The 21,900-nt window shown below is 42.5% G+C and overlaps 1 long non-coding RNA gene across 1 annotated transcript in view; it reads right to left on the reverse strand.

The window, feature by feature from the left end:
* LOC307174848 overlaps nucleotides 1-18,609 on the reverse strand; it is a 162,327-nt gene extending 143,718 nt beyond the window's left edge. The window contains exons 1-3 of the long non-coding RNA XR_013824182.1: nucleotides 16,830-18,609; nucleotides 13,769-13,845; nucleotides 12,368-12,533 (exon numbers count right to left, since the gene is read on the reverse strand). This is a non-coding gene — a long non-coding RNA (uncharacterized lncRNA). The remainder of the gene's footprint in view (nucleotides 1-12,367; nucleotides 12,534-13,768; nucleotides 13,846-16,829) is intronic.
* Between the last annotated feature and the right edge of the window lie 3,291 nt (nucleotides 18,610-21,900).

The following is a 21,900-nucleotide window of genomic DNA, read 5'->3' on the forward strand; positions in this document are numbered from 1 at the left end:
ATGGGAGACATTAACCGTATCCCTCACCCTCAGTAATGGATCTTGAACTTTGCAAGATTTACAGTTGCTTCCTCCTACTTAAAGACATTCAGCTCAGAAGACTGCAAAGTTAAGTAGAAATGACAATTATCCATCTTTTATTTCACTGAAAGATTTTCAAACCTGAAAAGTAATCAGAAAGGTTTTTCTTTTTTTTTAAGAAAGCAAGAAAACTGGTGCATAAAAATCATATAAATTCAAAACTTTCTATATAGGACATTCAAAATCATTTTGTCACAGTCCAGAGGACAAAGACCAGAATACATTACAATCAGTACTTATCATGCATTTTATATGTATTTTAATATTTACAACAACCTTATAAGTACATTTTCTAAATGAAAAAACTAGGGCTCAGAGAGGTTACATAACTCCCCTTAGGACACACAGATGCTAAGTGAAAAAGGTTGAGGTTCAAACTCAGATCTTATTCCAGAGCTTGCATTCCTAACTCCCATGCGTCTTATTCTTTTCCGCCCTAACCTAAAAGACCTCAGTTACTCTCTATCATATCATCCTTCCTCTTCCTTCCTGGAACTTCTAATCATTTACAATTATCTTCCTTATTAACTTGTTTGTATTCTGTACTCTCCCACTAGAATAAAAGCTCTATGAGGGAAGGGACTTTTTTTTTTTAATCAGATTCACTGCTTCTCCCCAGTCCTAACACTTACTAGTCACTCAATCAAATGTTTGTTGATTTAATAGACATTCTTGCTCAAAAAATTAGGGTAGGAAAGAGAACCAGAACCTACTGTCTCCAAGATCAGTGCTTATGAATGGGCAATGTTCCCCGTTCACCTGAGACTGGCAAGTCTTGCCATACACTTTTTAAAGCCAGTGGTGCCAACATCCCATCTCTTTACATGCCTTCATAACAACGCTCCAACTCTGGCTAAACAGCCTCTGTGTATACAAAACTGTCCCAGGAAGAGCAAGTATACAAAGAAGTATAAACTCTGGTCCCCAATCCTGAGGAGTTCACAGTCAAGCTAGAGAGACAGGAAATATGACTTTAAAAAGCAACTCCCACTGCAAAACAGTCTATTCTAAGTATCCAGTGAGCAGCTGTTCGTGACAAAGTTTATCTTTCTGCAGCAATTTCAGTTCCAGGGAAACCTAAAGTATGGCTAAAGTGAGGAGAAAGGAAGACTCCAATTTGCCAGCTCTGATATCTTTAGCACCTGCTGTTAATCACACACCTGCACTCAGTCGTCATTTAGTGGCTCCTGTGATTGACCATTTCAATCGCTGTGTCTGTAGATCATGGTCCCAGCTGAATATCCAGAGACCACATTCATCAAAAGCATAATTTGGGTGGAACGTGACTGTTTTTCCAAAGTTGGAGGGACGGCATCAGCAAGAAAAATTGGCAGTATTTTTAAAGGAAAGTTGGTTGACTCTGAGCATACTGCACAATGATGTTTATTTTTACTATTAAAAAGAAATTATCAGTTCCTCAGGTGTGGTTACAAAAGTACTGGGATAGCACTGCTATACATAAAATAGATAAACAACAAGGGCCTACTGTATAGCACAGGGAACTAGATTCAATATCTGGTGGTAAACTATAATGAAAAAGAATCTGAAAAAGAATATATATATTCATATATATATGAATCACTTTGCTACATATCTGAAACTAACACAACATGACAAAATCAACTATACTTCATTTTTTTAAAGAAGTACTGGGTATGAAATTCCCAGTGGAATTGGGTATGGCAGTCCAGAAGTTAGGACTCTGTGCTTTCACTGCTGAGGGCCCAGGTTCAATCCCTGGTTGGGGAACTAAGATCTCACAAGCCATGTGGGATAGCCAAAAAAAATTTTTTTTAATAAAGAATTTTTTTTTAATTTAAAGTACTGGGTATTTAATTTTGACCACAAAAAAAAAAAAAAAATAGGCAAGGCACTAACCAAGAATTCAGCAACTATCACCTCCGTAGGATAAGAGCATTCCCAAACCTGAAAAGTAGATCAGTGAGTCAGTTAAGTGATGTCAACCCTACCCTGCAGCCTCAAGGACTGGTCCAAGCCAAGCTCATCAGAGCCCTTCTCCAGTATTTTCTCCTGGAGCAGGAAGGGAAGAATCTTCCTTCCTGCTTTGATTATGAGATGTAGGATGTACCCCAGAGCTTCCTGCAACCATGAGGAAGAGTCTGAGTAAATGAAGCGAACAGAGGGAATCTAGAATATGAGACAGTCAATTCCCCAGTTCCAGCCACAGAAGTTTCCAGAGCTGCCTCTCTCAGTAGCTCTTATGTGAGTGACCCAAGATCCTTCTAATAATTTCCTCCTCCTCCTTTTTTTTTCCCTTAGGCTACTTACACTTGAGTTTCTCTCACTAGCAATACAAAGATTACTAATTACTACAGAAATTAGTATTAAATATAGACTGGGTTTAGTTGATACGAGGTAGAGGAAGTGAGAATCACACTGCTCCCAGCTGGAAAGATGGCAATTCTTACATGAAAACAAAGTAGATATTAACTATTACCTGCTGTATCTTGGCAGACAGAAAATAATATTTTGGTGGCTTGGTAGAAAAATAATAAACAAGACTCAGCCATAAAAAAGACTGAAATCTTGCCATTTGCAACAGCATGGAGAGACCTGAAAGGTATTATGCTTTAATGAAAGAAGTCAGACAGAGAAAGACAAATACTGTATGATATCACTTATATGTGGAATCTGAAAAATAAACAAACGAATGAAAATAACAAAACAGAAACAGACACAGATATAGAGAACTAGTGGTTACCAGTAAGGAAGGGGGCAAGATAGGGGTAGGGGATTAAGAAGTACAAACTACTATGTATAAAATAAATAAGCAGCAAGGATATATGGTACAGCACAGGGAATATAGTCAATATTTTATAATAAATTTAAATGCATAAAATCTATAAAATTTTAAATTTTTTAAATCTATAAAAATATTGAATACTATTGTATATACCTTAAACTAATATGATATTATAAATCAACTATAATTTAAAAAACTTTAAAACTAGAACGTATCAATAGAACACTGACAGGAGGTCAAGAGATGTTATGGGGACTTCGTTTATATCTGTACCAGAAAAATGACTGATAAAACAATTGCTTTAATAAATGATTAAACTTCGAGAGAGAAAAAAAAAAGAAACAAGAGCACACTTGATACTTCTTATGGCCTTTGGTAAGGTCCCTTAAAAGGAAAATAAACCTCAATCTAAGCTGGCATTTCTTAAAATGGATAGGAAATAAGAAGATAGATATATAGTACTTCTAAAACAGAGGCCTTATCTATATGTAGCTACTGATCCAAAGCTGCTAAGGATCAGAAAACCATGCTGCCTGCTAAACTGTTAGAGATGAATTCTGTGTCCTACAGTGAAGTTATTTCACCATCAAGGAGAGGGGATACCCAGGAGTAACCTAGAAATGGGAAAAGCCTGACCACTCAGACCTTTCCGAAACAGCTCCTGCTGTGCACCTGCCCCAAAGAAAAGGCAGTAATTTTTCCCATCATAAAGTGCAAATAACTGGGAAGCAACGAGGGGCCAGAGGGCAGAAGAGCTCTGTTTTCCCGACTCAGCCTATTGCTTCAGTTGCCCTGAGGCAGGGGCCAAGGGAGGAGTTATTAAATAGAGGCCACAGGAGGACTGTCAAAGTCCTTATGGGTATGTTTCTAGAAGACATACATTTCAAAGGCAGCGTGTAGAGCCAAATATTATGAATCAACAAAACTGCTGGTTTGTTATAAGTCAACAGAGCCCATCAAAATGAACTCAACACTGACAGCCAACTAGCTCTTTAAAAGACGTGCTTCGCTAAAGAAATTCTTCAATGAGAAGCCTGCAATTGCTCCACCTCTAAGGCAATTCCTGGGTCTCTGTACAACAATGATAGCAACTGGGCTTCTGGAAGAATATATAGCCTTCCACGAGCTGTCCTCTTGTTTACTGTGGCCATGAAGGAAAATGATCAAGGCAAAGCTTCCTGGGGACAGAATGCCACAGACCTAACAGCAGCCAAGGCAGTGAGTGAAAACTGGATATGCCTTACTAGTCCTATTCAGTGGAGTATGGCATATCCTCTGGAGTTGTCCCACTCATGTTGCTTAGCCTTCTCCCTCTTTTCCAAACTTGAATTCTTAGTGTGGCTACTTTCTTATTCCTGTACTATTGTATCTTAGATGGGTTGGAAATGGTTAAATTAGTCCCAATGGCCACAGCGTTCAGAATCTTGAGGAGCCTTGTCTCCCAAACACCCTGAACTTGTTAGTAAATGCAGTAGTTGGTGATACTTTGAAATACCTCTCTGGACAGAGTTGGGGGTGGGGAGTATACTTGTGATTACATGTGGATTCACTGCCTTATGTAGGCAGCAGCGGAATTTTATACATAGAAAGAAGAGTGTTTCCACAGGCAAAATGGTAATGTCTAAAGGGGTCAATCATGAACCACTCCCAACCATAGATATTGATCCAAGATGGAGCCCAAGCCAAATCCACCAAAGTTATTGTCTAGGTTCTTTCTGTTATGGGGAAGGTTTTTCTTTTTTCTTTGGTTATAATCAGGAAAAGCATGATCTCAGAAAGACAAGGTCCCCACTACCCACTAAGGCACCTTTGTGCAAATAGATAAATGTACCGCGTCCTCAAATCATTTTACTGACTTTTGTTAGAAAAGACACTTGAGTGCCATCTGCTGGAAATTTGCCATAATAAACATACAAATCTTTGATTTCTAAGATATGATTAGTAACCCTTAGATGGAGCAGAACTGTACACTGCATGCAATACATGGCAGCTCTACTGACACCCATGTCCCCTACTACATGGGGAAGTTTGACCCAATGATGTCGGTACCCCAAAAGAAACAGATATGAGACAGACTAAAAAATTCCTGCAGGCTTCAGATCTCTGTTTCTAATTCCGAAAGTCTTCAGAGTTGACCTGATTCTATAACTCTTTCTTCTAGTCTGTAAACAAGTCCAAACTCATTGCAGTATACTCCTTTCTATTAAGCTAGTAGCTGGTTCAAATTGACTTTTTTTGTTCCTTACAACCAGAAGAGTCCTAGGAAATATACCCAGTTTCACTCATTGTCTAGCCATATGAACTTAGCTAAGTCATTTGGCCTCTGTGAGCCTAAGATTCCTCAGCTATAAATTGGGTAACTATTGAAAGAGAAGCATATGAGATAAACACATGTGAAAGCGCTTTTAAAGTACAATATGCCAAGATGGCATTGAAAAGAAGGCGATGATGATAATTCAGACAGACCAAAAGAAGATGCAAAATCTACTCCCATTACTTTTCTACTTTCCTGTCTTTCTTCACAGCATAGGGGAGAATTTTTTTTAATGGAAAAAGAAAGAAAAAGTAGACATAGAGTAGAACTTCACTAATTTAAGTTGGAATCAATAGGCAGAGGAGAAAGATTGATTTGTGACCCTCTGAACCACAGGCTCAGGATTCTGTCCTGCCTTCTTCCAAAAGAAAGAATTGAAGACAGATGATTGTGGAGATAGCAAGCATGGTCTGTAGCCATGAACATTACTCCCCATCTAAAATCGGTAAATTAAAAGATAAAACCTGAGACATCTTGTTTCCATCATCACAATGAGTTTAATCAGCTACCTATTACAGGTGGTCCTTGGCATCTCAAAAAATTGATGAAAAACAGCAATTACTCTCAGAAACAAAAGAGTAAATACAAGTAGCAGCTGTTACTAACGCAGGCCAAAGACCTTCACCTATGCTAACCAAAGACTTTTAATGGAGACAAAAACTGTCAGCTAAACAAGCAATCAGGTTGAAAATAGAGGTCTCAATATAGGGCATTATTTACTAATGTGTTGACCACTGGACAACTTTAAAGGAAACTAAAAGGAAAGGTGGGAGGAATGGATAAATTAAGATTAGGGTTACCATACATATACAAATATATATTAAACACAAATATCAAAAAGACTGACCATATAGCAGGGGAGGTCTAGGGAACACTCTGTAATAATTTACATGGGAAGAGAATCTATATATGAATGGACATATATAATGTACAAATGAACCAGATTGTGTACACCTAGGACAAACAATATTCTAATCATTACCCCGATTACAAAAATTAAAACAACGAACAAGAAGTAATGAAACATAAACTTATGGGGGTTCTTCCTGGCACATTCCATTCTCATTGACAATCTAGGAACAGGACTTCCAGGAAGGCTCTTCTGCCCTAGAAACCAGATTTAGGAATGGAGAAATGCTGTCGCCTTGTGGCCGTTTCACACAACAGCAACTTTAAACCCACTGCTAATGGTCACTTAATATTCACATAATTGCGTGACTGTAAATGAAACCTGCCCTCAAAAAAATTCGTGGTGTTGAAAATAGACCAATAAATTCCAAGGAAGGTTACCTTTCAAGAAGACAATTTCAAGAGGCATATTTTACTCACCTTTTTCCTTTTCTTTCTTTTTTTTTTAAACAAAAAAAGGTCATGGAAAAATACTCAACATCAGGAATTAACAAAGACATGCAAATCCAATCTACAAAAACTTTCAAATCACAACAGTCAGAATGATCATCAGCAAAAAAGTCTAGAAATGATAAATCCTGAAGGGGTCTAGAGAACTGTGTACCCTCTAGCTGCTGGTGAGATGTAAAGTGGTAAGAGCCAATAATGAGAACAGAAAGGAGCTGCGTTTAGAAGTAAAAGTTGAGTTACCATTCGATGCAGCAGGCCCACCGCTGGGCCTATCACCTGAGAAGATCAGAATCGAGAAGACACAGACTGGCAAAGCTCCACTGCAGCCTTATTCACAAGATGCAAGAGATGGAAACAACCGAAATGTCCATCAACAGATGAATGAACGAAGAAGAAGTGGTCAGGGTACACAATGGAATATTAGCTATGGAAAACAATGAAACACTCCTCTTTGCAACACCGGAGATAAGCCTAGAGATATATATCAAAAAGACCGACCTTATAGCAAGGGAGGTCGACGGAACACTCTGTAATAATTGACATGGGAAGAGGATCTGTACATGAAGAGATATATATGTAATGTGCAAATGAGCCAGAGTGTGTACACCTTGGACAAACAACATTCTCATCATTACCCCGATTAAAAAAATTAAAACAATCAACAAGAAGTAATGAGACATAAACATATGGAGGTTTCTCCTGGCACTTTCCATTCTAACTTACAACCTAGGAACACTACTTCCAGAAAGGCTCTGCTGCCCTAGTACCCAGATGGGGGAATGGAGAAATGCTGCCACCTAGTGGCCGTTTCACATAACAGCAGCTTTAAACCCACTGCTAATGGTCACTAAATATTCACCAAACTTGCAGTTCTGTAATGACACCTGCCCTCAAAAAAAAATCCTGGGGACAAAAATCCACCAGAAAATTCAAAAGAGGGCAACCTTTCAACAAGAGAATTTCAAGAAGTATATTGTACTCACACATTTTTCTTAACAGAAAAAAAAATGGCCTGGAAAAATGATAAATGTTAGGAATTTTTAAAGGCATGCAAACCCAAATCACAAAAACCTATCAGCTCACACCAGTCAGAATGGCCATCAGCAAAAATGCTGCAAACAATAAATGCTAAAGGGATTGTGGAGAAATGCGAACCCTCAGTTGTAAGGGGGACGTGGTCAGAGCCACTAATGAAAACACAATGGAGGTGCTTTGAAAAGGTAAACATTGAGCTACCAGTCAATCAAGCATACCCACTGCTGGGCCTATCACCTGAGAAAATGAGAATCAGAAAGTCACAGGCCCGTGCTTCCCTGGTGGCGCAGTGGTTAGAGTCCGCCTGCCGATGCAGGGGACACGAGTTTGTGCCCTAGTCCGGGAGGATCCCACGGGCCGCGGAGCGGCTGGGCCCGTGAGCCATGGCCGCTGAGCCTGCGCGTCCAGAGCCTGTGCCCCGCAACAGGAGGGGCCACAACAGTGAGAGCCCGCGTACCGCAAAAAAAAAAAAAATTACGTTTAACCGAATGAAAAGGTGTAAGGAATGGATGAATTAGGATATGGGGGTTAACAGACATGTGCTAATACATATGAAATATATAATCACAAAATACCTATGGAATACCAAGAAAGGTCTACTCAATACTTTGTAATAACCGACACAGGAAAGGATCCAAATATGAATAGACAGATACATTGATATAATGAACCAGATTCTGTACACTTAGGAGAAACAAAATATTTTTGGTCAAATTTGCTCTGATAATAAAAATTAAATTAAAAAAACAAACAAGAAGTAAGGAGATATAAGCTCTTGGGGGCTTGCCCTGGCACATTCCACTCTAATTTACAGGCTACTAACACGATTTCCAGGAGAGCTCTGTTGCCCAAGAACCCAGAGTTGGAAATGTAGAAATGCTGCCGGCTTGTGGCCGTTTCCTGCAAGAGCAGCTTTAAGCCCACAGCTAATGGTCACTTAACATTCACAAGGACTCAGGGCTGTAAAGGACACCTGCCCTAAAAAATTGTGCTGAGGTAGGGAATGGACAAAAAAATTTGAAACAGGCAAATGTTTCAAGAAGATAGTATGAAGAGGTAAGTTTGACTCACTCTCTTTTTTAAAAAAAGGAAAATGGATAAAAGCTCAACCTCAGGAAGTATTAGACTCATGCAAATCTAATCTACGAAACGTTTTCAACTCACACCTGTCGACTGACGATCAGCAAAAAGTCTACAAACAATGAATACTGAAGGGGTTTTAGAGAACTGTGTACCCTCTAGCTGCTGGTGAGATGTAAAGTGGTAACAACCAATAATGAGATCAGAAAGGAGCTGCCTTTAAAAGTAAAAATTGAGGTACCATTCAATCCAGCAATCACACCACTGGGCCTCTCACTTGAGAAGACCAGCAGCGAGAAGACCCAGGTTGCAAAATCTGCATGCATCCTATTCATAATAGCCAAGACAGTGAAGCTACCAAAATGTCCATCAACAGATGAACGGATAAAGAAGTGGTCCATGTACACAATGGAATATTAGCCATAGAAAACAATGAAACACTGCTCTTTGAGGCACCATAGATGAGCTTGGAGATAATCACAGAACATAAGGTAAGTCAGAAAGCAAAAGACCTATGATATCACTTATAGGCGTTATCTAATAACTAACACAAATGAACATATTTCCACAAAGAAAGACAGACTTAGAAATTAAGTATGCTTATCTAAAAGGAAAGGTGGGCAGAATGGATAAATTAAGATTAGCGTTACGATACGTATACAAATACATATTATATACATATATCAAAAAGACCGACCACGTAGCAAGGGAGGTGTATGGAACACTGTAATATTATACATGGGAAGAGGATCTGTACATGAATAGACATATATAATGTACAAATGAACCAGATTGTGTACACCTAGGCCAAACAATATTCTAATCATTACCCCGATTACAAAAATTTAAAAAAACCAAGAAGAAGTAATGAGACATAAACTTATGGGGGTTTCTCCTGGCACATTACATTCTAATTTACAGCCTACGATCACAACTTCCAGAAAGGCTCTGCTGCCCTAGTAACCAGATTTGGGAATGGAGAAATGCTGCCTCCTTGTGGCCGTTTCCCAAAGCAGCAGCTTTAAACCCAGCGCTAATGGTCACTAAATATTCACCAAACTCGCAGGCTTGTAAATTACACCTGCCCTCCAAAAACATCCTGGAGGCAAAAATCGACGAAAAATTCAAAAGAGGGAAACCTTCCAAGAAGACAATTTCAAGAGGTATATTGTACTCCCACTTCTTTCTTTTTTTTTTTTAACAGAAAAGAAAAAGGTGTGGAAAAATGATGAATTTTAGGAATTTTAAAGACATGCAAACCCAAATTGCGAAAACCTATCAGCTCACAGCAGTCAGAATGGCCATTAGCAAAAATGCACCAAACAATAAATGCTGAAGGGATTGTGGAGAAATGCGTACCCTCGGTTCTAAGGGGGACATGGTAAGAGCCAGTAATGAAAACACAGTGGAGGTGCTTTGAAAAGGGAAACATTGAGCTATTAGTCAATCAGTCACACCCACTGCTGGGCCTATCACCTGAGAAAATGAGCATGAAAAATTCACAGGCTGGCAATTCTGCACTCCAGCAATATTTACCATAGCCAACATCTGGAAGCAATGAAAATGTCCATCAGCAGAGGAATGCACCAAGAAGAAGTGGCCCATGTACACAATGGAATATTACTTCATTAAAAAATATAAATTAAATTTCAAAAACAAACAAAATAAGGAGACATCAGCTTTGGTGGGATTATCCGGGCACATTCCACTCTAATTTATAACTGAGGAACACCACTGGCAGGAAGGTCTGTTTTCCTAGTACCAGCGTGGGGAACGTAGACAGGTTGCCGCCCTCTGGCCGTTACCTCCAAAAGCATCTTTAAAGCCTGTGCTAATGGTCACTTCATGTGAACAAGTACTGCAGGGGTGTAAATGAATCCTGCCCTCAAAATGTCTTGAGGGAGGTAATGGCCAAAAAATTTCAAAATGTGACTCATACTTTAAGAAAGCACTTTGAAGAACTAAGCTGTAATCACAGTTTGAAAAATAGAAAGGACATGCCTTAAAGTTCAATTTCTATGGATTATGAGACACATGCAAATTCACCCACAAAGAGGTATCAGCTCACACCAGTCATAATATCCATCCGCAAGAAAACTACAAACAATAAATGCTGAAGGTGTTGAGAGAAATGCATACCCTCAACTTTAAGTGGGATGTAACCTGGAAAGAGCCACTAATGAGAACAGAATGGAGATACCTTTAAAAGGTAAACATTGAGCTACTATATGATACAGGAGGACCACTCCTGGGCCTATAACATAAGAAGACAGAATTGGAAAGACACAGGTAGACAAATGTGCATTGCAGCAGTATTATAATAGCCAAGACATGGAGGCAACCAGAAAGTCCATCAAGAGGTGAGTGTACAAATAAGAACTGGTACATGTACAGATGGAATACTAGCTAGGGAAAACAATGAAACAATGCCATTTGCATCACCATAGATGAGTCTAGAGGTAATCAGGCAAATTGTTCTAATGCAGACAGTAAAAGACACATATCCTATTATATCACTTATATGTGTTAGCTAAAAATTGATACTAATGAAGATATTTCCACAGAGAAAGGCAATCACAGATTCATTAAACAAACTTATGGTTCACCAAATGGAAAGGTGTGAGGCTTGGATACATTAGGATATTGGGGTTAACAGAGATATAGAAACACATGTGAAATATATAATCACCAGAGACATATGGAATACCAAGAGAAGACTACTCAGCATTGTGTCATAACATACATGGGAAAAGGATCTGAAGAAGAATAGATATATGTATACGTGTGAAAGAACATCTTGCACACTTAGAACAAACAAAACACTGTAATCACATTTGCTGTGATAAAAAAATAAAAATTAAATTAAAAAAAGAACAAGAAGCAATGAGACATAAACTTAAGGGGCTTTTTGCTGGCACACTGCATTCTAATTTACAACCAGAACACGACTTCCATTAAACCTCTGTCATCACTAATACAGCAGCTTTATAAGCAATGTTGAAGGTACCTTAAAACAAGTCTCACTAATTATTGACAGTAACAAGAAAACAAACAAAAGTAAAAATCTCACTGCAAAAAGTATACATAGAATAAGGGTAATAGATCAAACACTTATTAAACTTCTGTAAAGAATAAAAGACAACAGCAGTATGTATTTTTTTTTTAAAGAGAGGGCCCAAATAAATCAGAAATGAAAGAGATGATGTTACAACAGCCACCACAGAAATACAAAGTATCCTAAGATACACACAGGGTAACTCGGGGCTCAGACCGGACAGAGCTCACTCTCCATTCCCCTGTACATGACTTACAGGAGCCTCAGGAACTGAGGATGGGGTCCCTGACAGGAGGCACAAGACAGAAGATGTTAGGCATTAACATGACTGCATTCATCTTAAATGTGCCTGAACTACATTCACACAAGATTATTTTGTCCTCTATGTACATCGCACCTCTAGTCAGAACTGCATCTTTGGCTTCACCACCTCTACTGACAGCATTAGCTTCACCTGCTGTGGACCGTCTCCTGTAGGATATCTACAACCACAAAGCATCGAAGCTTCACAGGACCCAGAGTCTGTGTGACTCCATTCAGAGTCTCAGAGTCTCAACTGCACTCAGAGACTCACAGTCTCAACAGAGACTCCACTCTTGGAGGGCACACACAAAATAGTGTGCACATCAAGACCCAGGGGAAGGAGCAGTGACCCCCGTAGACGAATGACCGGACCTACCTGCTAGTTTTGCAGCGTCTCCTTCAGAGGCGGGGAGTGGCTGTGGCTCACCGTGGGGACAACGACACTGGCAGCAGAAGTTTTGGGAAATACTCCTTGGCATGATCCCTCCCAGAGTCCGCCATTAGCCCCACCAAGAGCAAGGTAGGCTCCAGTGCTGGGTGACCTCAGGCCAAACAAAAAACAGGGAGGGAACTCAGCCCCATGCATCAGCAGACAAGCAGATTAAACTTTTAATTAAAGTTTTATTTAATCCGCAGACAAACAGATTAAAGCTCTGCCCACCAGAGCAACACCCAGCTCAACCCACCACCAGTCCCTCCCATCAGGAAGCTTGCACAAGCCTCTAAGATAGACTCATCCACTGGAGAGCAGACAGCAGAAGCAAGAAGAACTACAATTCTGCAGCCTGTGGAAGGAAAACCACATTCAAAGAAAGACAGACAAAGTGAAAAGGCAGAGGACTTTATACCAGATCAAGGAACAAGATAAAACCCCAGAAAAACAACAAAATGAGGTGGGGATAGCCAACCTTCCAGAAAAAGAATTCACAAAAATGACAGTGAAGATGACCCAAGACCTTGGAAAAAGAATGGAGGCAAAGATCGAGAAGATGCAAGAAATGCTTAACAAAGACCTAGAAGGATTAAGGAACAAACACCTAGAAGAATTAAAGAACAAACAAACAGAGATGAACAATACAATAACTGAAATGAAAAATACACTAGAAGGAATCAGTAGCAGAATAACTGTGGCAGAAGAACGGATAAGTGACCTGAAAGACAGAAAGGTGGAAATCACTGCTGTGGAACAGAATAAAGAAAAAGAATGAAAATAAATGAAGACACCCTAAGAGACCTCTGTGACAACATTAAACACAACAACATTTGCATTATAGGGGTCCCAGACAGAGAAGAGGGAGAGAAAGGACTCGAGAAAATATTTGAAGAGATTATAGTAAAAAAACTTCCCTAGTATGGGAAAAGAAATAGCCACCCAAGTCCAGGAAGCGCAGAGAGTCCCAGGCAGGATAACCAAAGGAGAAAAATGCCGAGACACATAGTAATCAAACTGACAAAAAATTAAAGACAAAGAAAAATTATTGAAAGCAACAAAGGAAAAATGACAAATCACATACAAGGGAACTCCCGTATGGTCATATATGTGTGTGAAAGAACCAAACTCGCAGGCTTGTAAATTACACCTGCCCTGCCAAATGAGAATCAAAAAGTCACCACACCTGTGCCGTGGAGCCACACCAGCCACAGCACGCCAGCCGACTTGGTGCCTGCAGGCCAGCCAGGATGGTCCTGGCCCCGGGCGCTCTTCTGGAAGCTTTCCATTTCCCTGACTGAGGTACCCCTCCTGTCCCGGCCCCCACTGCTTTTTTTCCTTCCTCACCTCTGCCCGGGGAGAACTTCCAGTGGCAGGTATGGGTGACACATCCTCTTCTTTAGCAGGTGGCAGCCCGGCAACTCCTGCAGAAAGTCCAGCAGAGCCCCACTCACACCGGGCCACCCACAAGCCATGGCCCCTCACTCCCTCCCACCAGCCCAGCCCCGACATTGCTGACGGGACAGAGAATATGGCGTCAGGCAGAGCTGCAGGGGCTCTTGCTGCCTGGAGCGGTGCTTATATTGACCTCAACCCAGGCACACCTGGGGAGGGCTGGCTGGCGGTCAGGCTGCCCAGGTCAGCCAATCCTCGCCCCTCAGAGGCTCACAGTTGCAGAAAATGGACCTTGCTGAACTGGCCAGGTCCAAGGAACAGGTGTGGGCTCCTCAGAGTCAGGATAGACGAGGGGCTGCAGCTCCGGCTTGTGTTCTAATCATTTTATCTGGCCCATGAGTGGGAGACAACTTCAAGAAGATCCTCTCCTAATGAGAGGAACCCAGGAGTCAGGGAGAGGAGGGGTGGTGGGTGGAAGCTGCAGTGGAAGTCTCTGGAAAACCCGGTGGAGGGAGGCCGCACAGAGTGATGCCCAGGGTTACAGACCTGTCGGAGCTGCTGTTTGTTAGTTCAAGTCCTGCTCTGAGGTGCTCTGTGTCAGCTCTGAGCGACAGGTGAGCTGGGGGTGCTCTGCAATGAGGGCTATGTGCACGGTTCCTGTGTGCCCAGCCCTGCCGGGGTACCTGCCCAGGGGAGCTCCATATCCTGGGAGGGGCCTGACCACGAGAGCCCCATGGGCTGCTGGGTAGCTGCACAGGTGAGCTCCATATCCTGGGAGGGGCCTGACAACGAGAGCCCCATTGGCTCCTGGGGACCTGCCCAGGTGAGCTCCATATCCTGGAATTGGCCTGACCACGAGAGCCCCGTGGACTGCTGGGGACCTGGTAAAGGATGTCAGGACACTCAGTGAAGCCACCGAGGATATACATCCAGTAGTTCCTAATTCCTACACACTGCTGGTCATTCTACCATCCACCAGGACATGGTATTCTGTATTAAGACTTCAATGATGCCTTCTTCTGTATTCCATTAGTCCCAGAGTCACAAGAAATCCTGGCTTGTGAGTGGCAGGACTCAAAATACAACAAAAATAATACTGCTGGGCCGTCCTGCCCCAAGGGTTCAAAAATTACCACACCATCTTTGGGGAAACATTAGCTAAACACCTAAAAGTTCTACCTCTGGAAAAGGGAACCCTCCTCCAATATGCAGACGACATTCTGATCGCCAGCCCTACTAAGGAGGCCTCTGAACTACCTAGCCAAAAAAGGATAGAAGGTGTCCAAGAAAAAGGCTCAAATATCACAGAATAAGGTGACCTGCCTGGGCTTCATTCTCACAGAAGGTCGGAGAATCCCATCCCAGGAAAGGGAAGAAGCCATTTGCAGCCTTACCCCTTCTAAAACTAGAAGACAGCTCAGGGATTCCTGGGGAGGCCGGGGTTTGCTGCATCTGGATCCTTAACTACAGTCTAATAGCTGGGCCTCTATATGAAGCACTGAAAGGAAAAGATGATGATACTTTCGAATAGAATCCAGAAGCGGCCTTTCAAGAATGGAAAGAGCAGTCAATTCAGACCCTTGCCCTGGAACTCCCTAATTTAGCTAAACCCTTTGACCTTTACATTCCCGGTCAAAGGTGAATTGCCCTTGGAGTATTAGTGCAAAAACTGGGACCACCTGAAATGGAACAACGCAGGAATGCCCTCCAGGTAGGATAAGCTACGGTCACCAAGGGCTTGGCCCGCCGCCCCATCCGGCCAGAATACTGGGGGTATCTAAAAATCTGGAATTCAGCAGCCCGCAAGGCCAGCTCCCTCCTAAGGGAAAAGGACCCCACGTGGTGATCCTAACCACCCACCATGCCCTGAAGTTGCAGGGGTCGCTCCGTGGGCACACTGACCTCGAGTGAGGGGGCCCTCCAGCTCCAACCTCCAGAGAAACAACCGGGGGCAACAGGCCCCCAAGACGACTCGTGTGACCATCACTTGACCTGGAGCTTCTCTCAGAAAACAAAAAGAGTGTGCCCCAAAAGAGCAGACTACTGCTTGCAGGACTTACTGCACCCAGAGGGGACCTAATAAGCTTGGCGGGGGAACCGTATATCACGCTGTCAACATAGAAAAGCCTACAGACACCGCGGTGACGGCAGCCAATGAGACCGGCTGGACTCCTGGCTACTTCAAAAGGCCGTTGACTCAGTAGCCGTCATGGTCCTGCATCACCACCGACCCTGGACTGTCTGGGAGTTGAGCAGGCAGGGCTCCGACACCTGGTGCTGTTTGTACGTTAATTCAGGGGCCTAATTGAAGAAAGCGCAGACTACAAGTCAGAGCATCTAGGCTGGCAGAAACCTTCAGCCTAAGGTGGCCGAACAAATGTGGGGTAGGGTAAAACCGGCCCCCCCCACCCAGCGTCTCTGCGCATCTCTTTCCTGGACCCTTCAAGGTCATTAGAATCTGTAACACTCCCAATGCTGGCGCTCAGGCGACGAGCAGTGAGGCAGGAGGCCTGGGGACAATCAACCTCACCTGGAGGCTGATGGGGAAAAGTTCTGCCCCTCTCCTTGGGTATGAGGACTCCCAACTCAGCACGAAGCAGTTACAGAGGAGGGTTCTGCACCCTTAGGACCCCAAGAATGAGGAACGGGACAAATGGTAGAGGAGGGGTTTATCACCGGCAAGGCCCATTAAAAATTCCTGGGAGATAAAAATAGAATCTAGGCAATAAAATAAAGTCTAACCTTTTTTTCCTTTGTGCTCTAATTTCACGTGCTCCTAGGGTTCCGCATGCAGAGGTCCCACACCCGGCACTTCAGACCCGATTTCCTAGCGCAGAATGGCTGGGTCGACACCTCAGCTCGCGGGGGCCCCATGCAGACTCCGCGACCTAGAGCCTGAGCTGCAGCCAACCCGGCCCTCGAGAGCTCCACCCTCTCCCTCCCGATGATGACGCTGCCGGGATCCGTACACAGCAGCCCCGCCCACAGCCCGCGGGGAAGCGCACGCTCTCACATTTCCATTCTCTGATCAACATATAAAGTTTCCTTTGCTTCTGAACCAAACTCAGTCTCGATCTGTTGGCTCCAATGACACTGGGCAGGGGGACCCTTGTTGGGGCCCACTCTGGAGGATCAGTAACAGAAATTGAGAACATTGTAACTTCAATGAACAGATGTCTGAGCCAAACTGTAATTAACATAGAGCCGTGTATAAGGCTCGGGTAAAATAAGATGTTTCTAACACTTCAATTTGATATTTCCATCACTTTATTATAAGCAAGTTCAGTGAAGAGGTTTGTCTTATTTGTCGGGTCAACATTAGAGAAATGAAGTGATTTCTTTCCAAGGATGTACATCTAATAATCTTGGCTGAAGCTTCAATCTTGTTTTGAATGCTCTTCCATTGAAAATGATACCTCTCTTTCAGCTCCCCCATTTCTGAGAAGTTTAAAATCTTATAATTTATTATTACCAATGGGGAAAGGTGGGAGGAGGGATAAATTAACAGTTTGGGATTAACACATACACATTGCTATGTATAAAATAGATCATCAACAAGGAACTACTGTATAGCACAGGGAACTACACTCAATATTTTGAAATAACCTATAAGGGGAAATAATCTGAAAAAGAACAGATATTTTTATCGACATCATCTATCAACGACAGATAAAATGTAACCTAAGGGAAGCCGATGGTGAGCGCTTCTCACCATGAAGACTTCAATCATCTAAAGTTCGGACTCTGCCTACTTCCCAAGGCCCTTAATGAACATACGTGTAGCCATAGCTTAAAAATTCCCCAGTTTAGGGTTCGGGGAGACACTGATTTGGAAAAATCCCTGGTGTTCTCCTTACATGCACGAGACCCTTCCTACTGGTAAAACATGCATGTCACACCCAGAGGATGGTACACCATTTGATCGGGAAGAGTTTGGAAAACGAATCTCATCTCCTCATCTACTGGTGCTCAGGTTCACCCCTCCAGTATCATTCCTAACAATCTGCCCACATGGGGATGTCAGCACCGTCAACATCCTGTTGTGCACAGTTTGGAATTTGTCCAGAGGATGAAGCGGAAGGATGAGAAACAATGAGAGACAAGTCCTAGGTGTTCGGACAGGCACATGTCACTCTCATTTCCAGGAAGACGAATTGGCCAAAGGCTAGGATTGCCCACGGAAACAGACTAGGGCTTGAGGAAATCCCGCTGTTTTGTGGCCAGTTCCCAAAAACACAAGTTGAAACATGGAACTCAGGGGGACTAAAATTCACGAAACTGCAGTGTTGAAAATGTCTATCGTCGAAAAATGTCTTGAGGTAAGTCAATGAAAAGGACTTGTAAGCAAGGGAGAATGGCAGGAAAGGGATTTGAAGAGGTAGAAAGGACTCGCCATTAAAGCACAAGAAAAGGGGCTGAACATTGCCAACGATGCAGTTGGCCAAAAAGGGCGTATGCGTTTTTTCTGAATATATTCAAGAAAAGGGCATACACCCTTTTTAGCCAACCAAACAGGTGGGCACTGGAAATCAATACTACAAAAGGTATCACTTCGCATCAGTCAGAAGAGCTATCCTCATAAAGTGTAAACACCAGAAATGCAGGACAGGGGGAGGAGAAAAGAGAGCCCTGTGGGCTGATAGTGGAAATGTAAATTGCCAACGGCCACTCTGGAGAAGTGTATTGTGTTTACTAAAACATCTAAAAAATGAGCTACAGAGCAGAGGGCACTTGCACTCATGGGTGTGTATCTTGGGAAAAACAAAAATCCACAGGACACAGTCACCCCAACATTTACCACCTCTCTGTTTAAAAGAGCCTCGACTTGGATATAACCTAAATGTCCCTGGAAGGAAAAAATGGATAAAAGAGATGTGGTACTTATGTAGAGTGGAATATTACTCAGCCCGGAAATCAGTGAAATAAGGCCAGTTGCAGCAACTCCGGAGGAGTTAGGTACTATCATTCTAAGTGACATAAGTCAAAAAGACAAGGACACATATCGTAAGATATCACTTAAAGGTGGAATCAAAAATGGCTACACATCAAATAAATTACAAAACAGAAACTAGTCAAATATGTAGAAAACACACATAAGGCTGCTAAAGGGGAAAGGTGGGGAGGGGTGAGGCATTATCCAGGAGGTTGAAATTAGCAAAGATACCGTTCCCAATACCAAACTGATAATCGGCAAAGCCTACTCGGTAGCTCAAAGAACTGCACTCATCACACTCATCTCGCTGGAAAAGAATATATACGACTGGTAAGAATCTGAAAAAGAATTTATTGATGTCTCTCTGTACGTGAATCACGTGGATGTACAGCAGCAAGAAAGAGAGCATTGAAAATCAGCTGTAACCAATATAATAATAAACTGAAAAAAAAAGACAGTGAGACAGAGAAAAACACTTACAACTTTTGCTCAGGGGCTGTGATGCAACATGGATTAAACAAATCTAGACACACAGCAGGATGAGACATAAGGCTGGAAACTGTTTGTGCTAAGAGAATTAGTGAGGTTGGGTGAGGAAATGCAGACCCTTTAGAGTAATACTGCCTGGTAGTCATTCCATGGGTCCCAAATAAGCAGGTTCAAGGGAATCTTCCTACAGCTAAAACATGCATGGGAAACCCAGAGGACTGTACACTGTGTGATCGGGAAAGGTGTCTATAATGCACCTCATTTTTCATCTCCTGGTGCTCGGGTTCGCCTTCCAGCCATGTTACTAAAAATCTCCCCCTTGGAGAATCAGCGCTTTTAACCTTCTGTTTCCCACAGTTTGCAAATTGTGCGGAGGATGATCGGAACCAATGAGACTAGCTGCAGGTGTTAAGAAAGGCACATGTCACTGTAATTTCCCATCGGGAAGAAGAATTAACCAACGGCTCAGCCTGCCTCCCTGGAACCAGAATAGGGCCTGAAGCAATACTGCGGTTTTGTGGCCAGTTCACAAAAAAGCGAGTTGAAAAATGGAGAACAGGGGCACTGCAATTCACAAACCTGCAGAGTTATAAATGACAACTATCGTCAAAAAATACATTGAGTTAAGGCAACGAAGAGGATTTGAAAGCAAGGCAGAATTGCAGGAAACAGATTTCAAGGGGTAAATTGGATTCGCCTTTAGAGCACATGAAAACTGGCAGAACTTCGACTATGATGCAGTTGGCCAAAAAGAGCGTATGCGGTTTTTTCCTGAATATATTCAGGAAAAAACGCATACGCTCTTTTTGGCCAACCAAGCAAGCGGGCAATTCAAATCCGCACTCCAAAGAAGTCTCACTTCCCACCGGTCAAAAGGGCCATCCGAAAAAAGTGTAAAAACCAGAAATGCAGGACAGGCCATGGAGAACACGGAGCCTTGTTATGCTGATGGGCGGGATGTCAATTGCCAACCGCCACTCTGGAGAACAGTATGCTGTTTCCTACAACATCTAAAAAAGAGATCTACAGAGCAGAGGGCACTTCCACTCACGGGCGTATATCTTAGGAAGACGAAAAATCAAGAAGACACAGGCACGCCAAAGTTTAGGGCTGCTCCGTTAACAAACACCTCAACTTCGGTACACCTTACATATCCTGGGAAAGAGAAAAATGGATAAGGAAGTTGTGGTACTTATGTACAATGGAATATCACTCAGCCATGAAATCAATGTCATAAGCCTAATAGCAGCATAATGAGTGGATTCAGGCACGATGATTCTAAGTGAAATAAGTCACACAGAAAAGAAACTAATCATAAGATATCACTTATAGAGGGAAGGTAAGCATCGCTACACATGAACTGAATTACAAAAGAGAACACAGTCACACATTTAGAAACCACACTTATGCCTGCTTAAGGGGAAAGGTGAGGTGGGATGACGCATAACACAAGAGTTTGAAATTAGCACAGATACCGTTCCATAAACCAAATATACAATAGACAAGACCTACTCCTTGCTCCATGAACTGGACTCAACACCCCCTATTCACTTCAGAAGAATATATCTGACTAGTAAGTATCTTAATTTCTAGGTGTTGATATCTCTCTGTAAGTGAATCAAGTGTGTGTAAAGCAGCATAAACACAGCAGTGAAACTCAGCCAAACAAAATTATAAAAATAAATTTCAACACAAAGACAGTGAAAGAGAGAGAAATTCTTACAAAATTCGTTCAGGGGCTGTGATGCAACCTGGACCGACCACAGCTGGATGAGACATAAGGCCGGACACTCTTGGGGCTGAGCGGATTGGTGAGGTTGGGTGAGCAAAGCCAGAACCTTTAAAGTAATACTGCGCGCTACCCAATCCATGAGTCCCAACTCTCCAGGTTCAAGGGAATCTTCCTACAGCTAAAAGATGCACGGGAAAACCAGAGCATGGAACACAGTGTGATCGGGCAAGGTCTCTAAAACGCACCTCATTCTTCATCTCCTGGTTCTCGTGTTCACCATGCCAGCCACTTTACTAACAATCTCCGCACTTGGAGAATCAGCACCTTTAACCTCCTGTTTCGCACAGTTTGCAATTTGTCTGGAGGATGAATGAGAAGAGTGAAAAACAATGAGAGACTAGCTGTAGGTGTTTGGACAGGCACAAGTCACTCTAATATCCCATCAGGAAGAAGAATTAACCAAAGGCTCAGCCTGCTGCCCTGGACCAGAATAGGGCCTGAAGAAATCCTGCGGTTTTTTCGTCAGTTCACCAAAAAGCGAGTTGAAAAACGGAGCACAGGGGCACTGCAATTCACAAACCTGCAGAATTACAAATGACAACTATCGTCCAAAACTATATTGAGCTAAGGCAACGAAGAGGATTTGAAAGCAAGGCAAAATTGCAGGAAACAGATTTCAAGTGGTTAATTGGACTCGCCTTTAAAGCACATGAAAAGTGGCAGAACTTCGACAATGATGCAGTTGGCTCAAAACAGCAAATGCGTTTTTCCCTGAATATATTCAGGGAAAAACGCATACACCCTTTTTGGCCAACCAAGAAAGCGGGTAAGGCAAATCCGCACTACAAAGAAGTCTCATTACCCACCGGTCAAAAGGGCCATCCGAAAAAAGTGTAAAAACCAGAAATGCAGGACAGGCCATGGAGAACA

Source organism: Stenella coeruleoalba, assembly GCF_951394435.1.
Source record: "Stenella coeruleoalba genome assembly, chromosome: 16".
Lineage (NCBI taxonomy): Eukaryota > Metazoa > Chordata > Mammalia > Artiodactyla > Delphinidae > Stenella > Stenella coeruleoalba.